Below are 9,559 nucleotides of genomic sequence, written 5' to 3'. Positions count from 1 at the left end.
GGAATAACAACTAACAGGGGGAGAGTTCTTATTGAACTGGTGATTAATGATATATCTTTGTGGGGAGAGTGAAAAACAGGGGTCTAACAACCCCACCCAATATTTCGTTAGGTAATCTGTATGGACTAACTCCAATATAATTCCAAGAGAATCAACTAGACAGTCAGACTCAATCAAGGAAATACATCCAAGAGTTATATCTATGTTTCTCAATGTAATCAGCAAATCAAACAGATAGAATCTGTGAGCCTGATTATTATGAGAAACAACTTGAACGGTACCAAAGACCAATGTTCAAGTGTCAATCAATTTCAATCAACAACCAAAGGTTGGATTTACCAATTGATTGAACTGCGTATAACCTGTGATATTTCAATTATATAAAAAAATATAATGCGGAAAAGAAATAACACAGACAACAGAAGTTTTGTTAACGAGGAAACCGCAAATGCAGAAAAACCTCGGGACCTAGTCCAGTTTTGAACACCACACTGTATTAAGCCACTACAGACACTAGCCTACTACAAGTTAACTTCGGACTGGAATATAGTTGAACCCCAATCAGTCTCCCACTGATCTAAGGTACAGTTGTACTCCCTAAGCCTCTGATCCCAGCAGGATACTGCGCACTTGATTCCCTAAGCTGATCTCACCCACAACTAAGAGTTGCTACGACCCAAAGTCGAAGACTTGATAAACAAATCTGTCTCCCACGGAAAAGTCTATTCTGATAGATAAATCTATCTCCCGCAGAAATACCTATGAAGTTTTTGTTTCGTATTTTGATAAATCAAGGTGAACATGAACCAATTGATAATCCGGTCTTATATTCCCGAAAAACCAGCCTAGAAATATCAATCACCTCACAATAACTTAACTATATGGTAATAGAACAAGTTATTGTAGAATCACAAAGAATGAGACGAAGAGCTTTGTAATTACTTTTTATATCTTACCTATCAGAGATAAATCTCGAGAAAATATTAAGGAAGATAGTACTCAATACGATAGAACAAGTAAGATCAGAACAAGCAACTACAAAGAAAATAGTTGGGTCTGGCTTCAGAATCCCAATGAAGTCTTTAAGTCGTTAACCTATAGTGGTTTCAGGAAAAACCTAAGTTAAAGGAGAATCGACTCTAGGTGCAACTATCACACATGAGGTGTGGGGACTAAGTTTCCCAGTTGCTAGACTTCTCCCTTATATAGTCTTCAAATCAGGGTTTGATAGCTTTGGAACAAAGCAATCAATATTCACAGTTAAATGAAAACCTAATTTAAGATTCAAGATAAGTTTGCTTAAAACCAAAGAAATATCTCTCCACCGTTAGATGGTCTTAGCTTGTTACACACAAACGAAATATACCTTCATTTAGATATGGGTAACCATACCTAAATGTGTATATTGAGTTGGCTCAATAACAGTTAACCTTAGTTAGACATATGAACACTTTTGTCTTAAACATGTTTATCTTAACACTTCTAGATCAAGTGACAATCAAATGAATCTAATTATGTTACTCATAGAGTTGTTCGATTGTTTATATTCTCATAGAAGTATATAAGACACAATTGAAGCAAAATCAGATTGATTCAAAAGAATCATATCATGAACACTTTAGCCGCGGTTTGCAGAGATTAAATTACTTGATATATAAATGTATTTATTCATGAGTATGAAATCATACTTAACCGATTTTAAAACTTAACCACATAAGTTTGCAAACGAGTGCGCAAACTTAAGTTTCGGACTTTGATATTTTTCGACAGTTCGCAAACGAGTACGCCTAATGTCGTTCCAGACCGCATTCAGGTAAAACAATTTACAAACGGGTACGCAAACTTAGTTCCCGGACTTTGTCAATTAAAATCGTTCGCATACGGGTATGCATACTTGGTTCCCGGACCTGAATCATTCTTACAACAGTTTGCATATGGGTATGCATACTGTGCTATATCCAGACAATGATTAATTGTTCTAAACTCCCATTTCAATCATTGAAACATTCTCATAAGATGATAATAGTTGTCTCACACAAACTATTATCTTATAAGAAATTTTCAAGTGATCGAATGATCAATACGAAACATTCCGAGTCTACATCAAATGACTGCCTCACACAAATCATGTAAGATGTTACAAGACGATTTTCACATGATCATCTTTTGAATTTCTTCAAGAATAATGATGAACGTAGTTAAAGCAAAAATCTTTCCAACACATATTTCGAGAAAGATATAAGCAAGTTAAACTCAGTTTGAAATATCAAATGTGTATAACGTAAAGTCCATATAACTATACGACTTAGTCTCAATAGGAGATAGAATATAATAGACTTCTGAGTGATAGATGAGTTCAAGTCTTCACATACCTTTTGTTGATGAAGTTCCTCCAAGCTCCCCGTAGTAGATCTTCGTCTTCAATCGATGAACGTCGTGAAGTCTAAAGCTCAACTACACATTCTATCCTAATCCGAGACATATCTATAAGTAGACTAAAAAAAGACTTATAATTTTGATAACTAAACTTGAAAAACAAGCTTGAGATAGCAACGCTTGCGAGTTCGACCGAGCAGTGCTCTAAAAATATCCCCCTTTGTCAATTTTAGTGACAAAACTATTAATACATATGGATTACAAAATAAAATCTGTAGCTTCTCATACAAATGCTTGATTTCCTTGGTTCTTAAACATTCCTTGAATTCTTCTTCACTCCAAGTACTCTAGTGATTCTGAACATGTTCAACTCAACATCATAGTTGTTGAAGATCTGTAGCCATAACAATAAGAAAACAGATGTTCTCAATTATTGTTATACAGTGTCATAGTATTATTAACAACATCAAAGTTCAATTGTATCACAACTTTGATAATAATAGTACAGTGATATGTATCACTCCTCCTTAGTCAATAATTCATCTCACAATGAAAACCACCCCCCTTTACATAATGATCCGTAAACCATATGTATGTAGTGTGAACTACAAAATAATTTTCCCCCTTTTGTCAATATAAATTTGCAAAGGTACGAAAACTAGCGGGATCATAATGAAATTCTCAAAGAGATTATTCATGACTAAAAGAGAACATATCAACTTTGTTTCAATGTTTTCACATAGTCAAAACTTAGTGTATTCATCAAGGAGTTTATAAAGATACAAGAAAACTCATACAATATTCCGTAGCCGCACTCCCCACAAAGATTTAGCAATTAAGCACAAGTTCAATTAAGAACTCTCCCCCGTAAAATGTCATTCCCGAAATAACAACAAGAGCGACCTTAATTTTACGAGAAAATAAGGATTTCTTTGGACATTAACAAATCACATGAAACATGAATTTGTATCCAGCAAACTCAATTAAATTAACCATAAAAGAACTTTAATTATTAATTTAATCGTAAATGCTCAACATAAGAAAACTTACGGAGCCATACAGTACTTTCGCATAGAAGTGTATCAGGGAAAGATCAATATTGCGGAATATTCAAAAGTTAATTCTATTTTTTATCAATATTTGCATAATGACATAATAGACTTAACTTTTGACATATATGGGACAATCACAGTTCATGAACGTAAACAGACATATCCCATAAAATATTTTTGCAATATATAAAACCATAAAGATCAATACTACAAAATCATCTTCCAAATAACTTAGAATTTAAATAAATAAATCTAAAAACATTGCAAGATGGTAAACGTTGGAAATAGCAATGTGTAATCACAATAATTGTTATTCCAAACTCTAGTTATCCTTCTTAAAAACACAAGAATAAAATTCTCATAAGAAGTTTCCTCGACAACAGAACGAAGAGACAAACTTGTAAAGAACATACAAGATTATTTCCCCTTAGAAGGTAGAATCAATCTTTTTCGCACGGATTTACACCAAGAATGTCTACCAAAGGTGTATAAAATGATTTTCTTAACAAATAAGAAAATACAAAGTCATTAACAACCATGCATCGTAGTTCACATAAGAGGATTGTGAACATTCAAGAATCCCAGAGTAATGCGTACTACTGCCCATTCTTGAACTTTTTTCTTTGTGATTCACCAACAACATTCTTACAAAAGCTACAAATGAGCTTAGAAGATAATTACTCCAAGAATACAAGTTCTCAAGTCCAAGAGAAGTGGAACAAGTGCGACGAAGCAGAACAAAACACTCAAAAACAAGAAATGGGACAAATACCAATCTTAACTCATCCAAATCCAGAAATTCTCATCACCATTTTGAAGATAATTCAAAAAGGAAGAGAATGCAAAAATAATGTGGTCATTCCGAGTTCGGACGAAGAAGTTACTGCCAAAACAAGTTATCAAAAATTGACGTCTACATGCCAGTTTGTAAACGAGTATGCAAACGAAATTTCGTGAACTGGAACTGTTTGCATACCAGTATGTGAACTGAAGTCCCTGGATTTTGATTTTAAACGATGGTATGCATACCTGGTATGTGTACCATGAAGGCTAAACATCCCGAACCAATATTTTCAAACCTAAACATTTAAGAATCTTAAACACAAGTAAAGTTAGGAAGACATGAACGATACACAAGGTACATGGATCATGATAAGTACTTTAACCAAATAATAAAATGATAAATCTTGCTCAAGTTTAGAGACATACCTTTTTAGAAGAATCCAATCGAATTCTACATCCTTATCAAAGATTCAAAATCATACCTAACACAATATGTGCGCCCCAATTCTCGTGCTTCCTCTCACCGTATACATAGCAGAGCATTCGTTGGTGAGGATGCACTTTTAACACAATCAAGTTGTGTTGAGGTGAACAATATCTTGTTCACCACAAGTGACTGAAACAGACTTTTCTGCAACTATAAATTTTTCACCATCTATAGTTTTTGGCTTATTCTGTTTCAGTTTTGGATTATCATGAAAGAGATCACTTTTAGAACCTTTCACATCCAAATCTATCTTTCCAAAGAACTTTTCAAGTTCCAGCATCATGGATACTGCCTTCTCCATAGTCATGGAATTTTCTAGGAGATCATTCCTTTTCACACTCAAAGCATCATTGACTTTCTTTGGTATCTACTTCTGAGTGCATTTAGGAACAACTGGAACCTTCTTTCCATTACTCTCTTCTAGAATTCTCGGAAGAGAATTGGATTGACTATTTTTTTGTAAGTTAGTCTTTCTCCAATTGAGAGCATAGGATCTTTTCTTCGTCTTTACAAAGTTATACTTTTGACAATCATTACGATTGTGAAAAGGTTTCTTATGACGTTTATAGGAAAATCTAGGTTTATCACAGTACTGATTCCTTTGCCTAAACGTTGGACGTTCACAATCCGTAATATAAAGAGTGTTAGACTTACATATGATCTAGGTTTAATCACTTCTTTTGACACCCAAACAGGAATATCATGAAGTTTTTCATTCCTTATACGAAAACAACATCTCCTTTCCAGGCGACCTTTGTTTCCACAATAATGACAAATATAAGGAACGTTTTTACCCGGATTCATGTGTGCTGGTTTTGGAGGTTGATATACTTTGCGTTTTCGAACCTTAACTGTCGGTGAAGGTATTTCACTTTTTCCATCAGTGGATACCTATTGTTGAGAAGAATCACTAGCCTTGAAAAATTTTACCCCTTTGCTAATACTTGGAGAATTTATTCCCTTATAGCCAAATCCTTGTGTATCACGATGATTTTTACTTGCTCCTAGCATTGTGGTTAATTTGCTTGAACTAGTATTGAACTTTTTCAAGTCTTCCAACATCTTGATTTTATCAAGAGCTGCGGTTAAATCAGCCTCAAGGCGTTTTTCTCGAGCGAGATAAGCGCTTTCTCTGTCATCAAAACTTACTTGCTGAGAGCTAATCCCTGCTTCAGTTTCTGCAAGTTTCTCTTACAACAAGAAGTATTTTTGATAAACACTATCACATTCAAGTAACTTTATACTCAGGTTTTCCTCAGAATCTGTGAGGATAGATTCGCAAGATCGATTCAAAACATAAAGACCTCCGTAAATCCTTTTCAATTTTTTGTTTTCTCGACAGAGAGGAATCAGAATAGGTGTGACATGAGAAGTTCTCATCTTCTTCTTCTCCAACGAATTAAATAGCTTAACATATTATGAGACTTCCTCATCAATATCTGAGTCACCTTCGTCAGAAAGTTCTTCCAACTGTTCTTCTAGGCGTGTTTCCAAGTTATCATCAGTTCTCTCAGCTGAATCCAAGCTTTGAAAATCATATGGTAATTTCTAAACTTATACGTTATTAAAGATAGACTCGTCCATAAAATTCATATTTCTACAAACACAGACTTATGAGGTCTTAGCTTGTTTGCCTGCTCTGACACCAATTGAAAAAACGAGGGGTCTAACAACCACACCCAATATTTCGTTATGCAATCTGTATAAACTAACTCGAATGTAATTCCAAGAGAATCAACTAGCCAGTCAGACTCAATCAAGGAAATATATCCAAGAGTTATATATATGTTTATGGATAGGGAAAAACGAGCCGCCGGTTTTTTGGGAAAGTGAAGAGTTGAGCGTGCTGTCGAGACTCCTATGTCGGGCAAAATGTTAATCCTCACGCAGATGCACCGCTGCAAAGGGGGTGCTTAGATTCGGGAAATCAATCTGCATGACTCCGGCCTAAACCAAAATAATGGTCGTTCCAGAGTCAATTCGGTCGCAAAGAGGGAGATGGGTTGATTTGTAGGAGGGAAGCTGAGAATGATGTGGATCAATGATGACCAAGGATTGTGGATGTGTTGTGGGTTTCTGCAATAATTGGTGAACTGTTGAGTTCGAATAAGTTCTAGTAGATTGATGAATTCTTGAGAGTAGTTACTCGAGAAATTCTGTGTGGATGATTACTGATGTAATTCCTGTCCCTCAATCATGGATTTAGATACTTATTTATAGTGTCAGAGTAGTGAACCCATTGATCCCTGTAGGTGTGACGGTTTCTTGAGTGACAGAGTGAAAAAGTGGGAGATCATAGTAAAGTCAGTTCCATGTCGTGTGGAGAATTTACTGATCGTGCACCCACTACTTTGCTAACTCCTTCAACCGTTTGCACGACTTACGCACACTTCTCGTCGTGGATGTATCCACGTGCCGTAGGCCGCCAGACCAAAACCCTAAGTGATATCCCCCATTTGTGACGTGATTGATGTCTCACGAATCGTGAAGTCTGCAAGGCAGACATGTTTTAATTAATTAGTTGTTGACTGTTTAGGCAATGAGTCTAGATTTAGTTGAATCAAGCATGAGTGATGAATGCTCAGCGATTCAGTGAATTATTGACCAGATTTGAGTGACCTAGCGAGTATTGCTCAATCTGCAAATCACTGAATATTGAGAATTAGACGAACAACTGAGCAAGTATTGCTCAATTCGATAGATTACTGAATATTGTTATTTGGATCAATATTCGGGCAATTGAGCAAGTATTGCTCGATTCGGCGAATTATTTACTGGTGACGTGACCCAATAAAATATTAACTAAAATATTGGTAGATTACCGAATATTATATAATTAATTTAGATGCTGATTGCTGGATCAACATAATTTAATGTTTGAACTTGCTAAGAATGTTGATTTCATGAGCGTTTGTTCGAAACCCTAATTTTTGATCAATCCTTCATCGATTGGCAAATTGCTGAAAATTGATGATGAATGAAGAGGGACGGACCACATGGGATGATGGGCGTCCATGTGGTTCCCAGTGCTCGAGTGAGCATGCACCAGGGTTCCCAGTTTTGAGAGTTGGTGAAAGAATGATGATTAAATGCCGGTTTCATCATTTTCTGAAATATTGATGGGTTCAGCATTAGGTGATAAACCTAGGTATGAGAGATGGGGGACCGACCAAGAGACCATGAGACCGGCTCTTGGTGGTCACGTGACCAATTGTTGGCCGTTTGAAGAATCTTCCAGTTGGTTGGAGAGAATTTGGGCCCAGTATGAGCAATTGAGCAAATTAGGTCAGAATTATGAAAACATGTGGGACCGGCTTTTTGAAAGCCCTAGGAATGACTCTGGTCGGTTATGAAGGCATGTACGTGTTGTTGTGGTGTCCGTGTCTCCATACTGAGAGTTTCAGTATTTTCTGATGCGCGTTCGAGCAACATTGTGAATTTTCAGAAGAGTTTCATCTTGGCTGAAACTCTTGATTTTTGTTGGAATGAGCATGTATGCTCAATTCATCAATATTTTGAAAATATTAAAATAAAAGTGTTTTAATATTAAAAATTGTTGTGAGAGGCTAGCCAGTCGTATGACCATGTTGGCTTCTGGTTTTCGTGATTTGAGCAGTATATGAGAAAATATGAAGAAATCATGAATTTTGCTCAAACCCAGGAGTTTCACGAATTGAGGAAAATAATAATTATGAAAATTTAGGGTTTGCAAGGTGTGGGACCGGCCACGGCTTCGGCATGGCCGTCCGGCTAGGTTGCCCGGTCCCGCATACCTTTCCCTATTTTATAATATTATTCTTCATGAATCCTTGAAGTTATGGAGAATCCTTGAAGTTATGGAGAATCCATGAGTTTTTGTTGAAACAAGGGAGTTTCATGAGTTGAGGGAAATAATAATTATGAAAAGTTAGGGTTTGCAAGGTGTGGGACCGGCCATGGCTTGGACATGGCCGGCCGGCTATGTTGCCCGGTCCCGTACACCTTTCCCTAATTTTATATTATTTTCCATGAGTTCATTAAAATATGGAGAAACTGTGATTTTTGCTCAAACAAGGAAAGTTGCTGGGATGAGGGAGTTTTCATGAGTTCATGAAAATGATAAAATAAGAAAAATAATGGGAGAGGCATGGGACCGGCCTCGGATAGGGCACGGCCCGCCGGCCCGGCGGGCCCGGCATATGGGCGCCTCTCCATTATTTTATTATTATTATTTGTTTATCTCTCCTGTTTTGTGTAGGATTCCCCGTTTTCCATATTTTTGAATACTCGTTTGTGCATCCGGGTGCTCAGTCATGCATCATTGTCGAGTACACTTGCACCATTTTATGGGGCTTACTCAGTGGTGGTCCAGATGCCCGGTTGCTGAGTATTTATTACTAATTTATGAAATTCAGTGGTGAATAATTCATGAAACTGAGTAATAAAGATGAGTAGTATTTTATCATCAATTCATAGGATCAGCCGTGGATTCGACCATGAATTCAGAATAATAAAATAGGTATTACCATTCCATGGGATCGTGGGTTCGACCATGAAATCGGAGTAATAAAATAAGTGGTGATATTACCATTTCATGAGACTAGTCGTGGGTTCGACCATGAAATTGGAGTAATATCTATTACCATTTCATGAGATCAGCCGTGGATTCGATCATGAAATCGGAGTAATACATTTATCTATTACCATTTCAATCATGAAATAGGAGTAATGAGATAAGATAAATTATCTTCTAGGAATTCAGTGGTGAATGTCACGGTAGAATTTAATCTCTTGCGTATAGTCAGTGAAACAACAAGTGTTGCCGAAGTCCTGAAGACGTTATTGCTCTCAATCTTACGGAGAACCACCTGGGTCTATACAC

Source organism: Papaver somniferum, chromosome 2, assembly GCF_003573695.1.
Source record: "Papaver somniferum cultivar HN1 chromosome 2, ASM357369v1, whole genome shotgun sequence".
Taxonomy (NCBI): domain Eukaryota; kingdom Viridiplantae; phylum Streptophyta; class Magnoliopsida; order Ranunculales; family Papaveraceae; genus Papaver; species Papaver somniferum.
Note: the sequence above shows the minus strand (reverse complement) of the source record.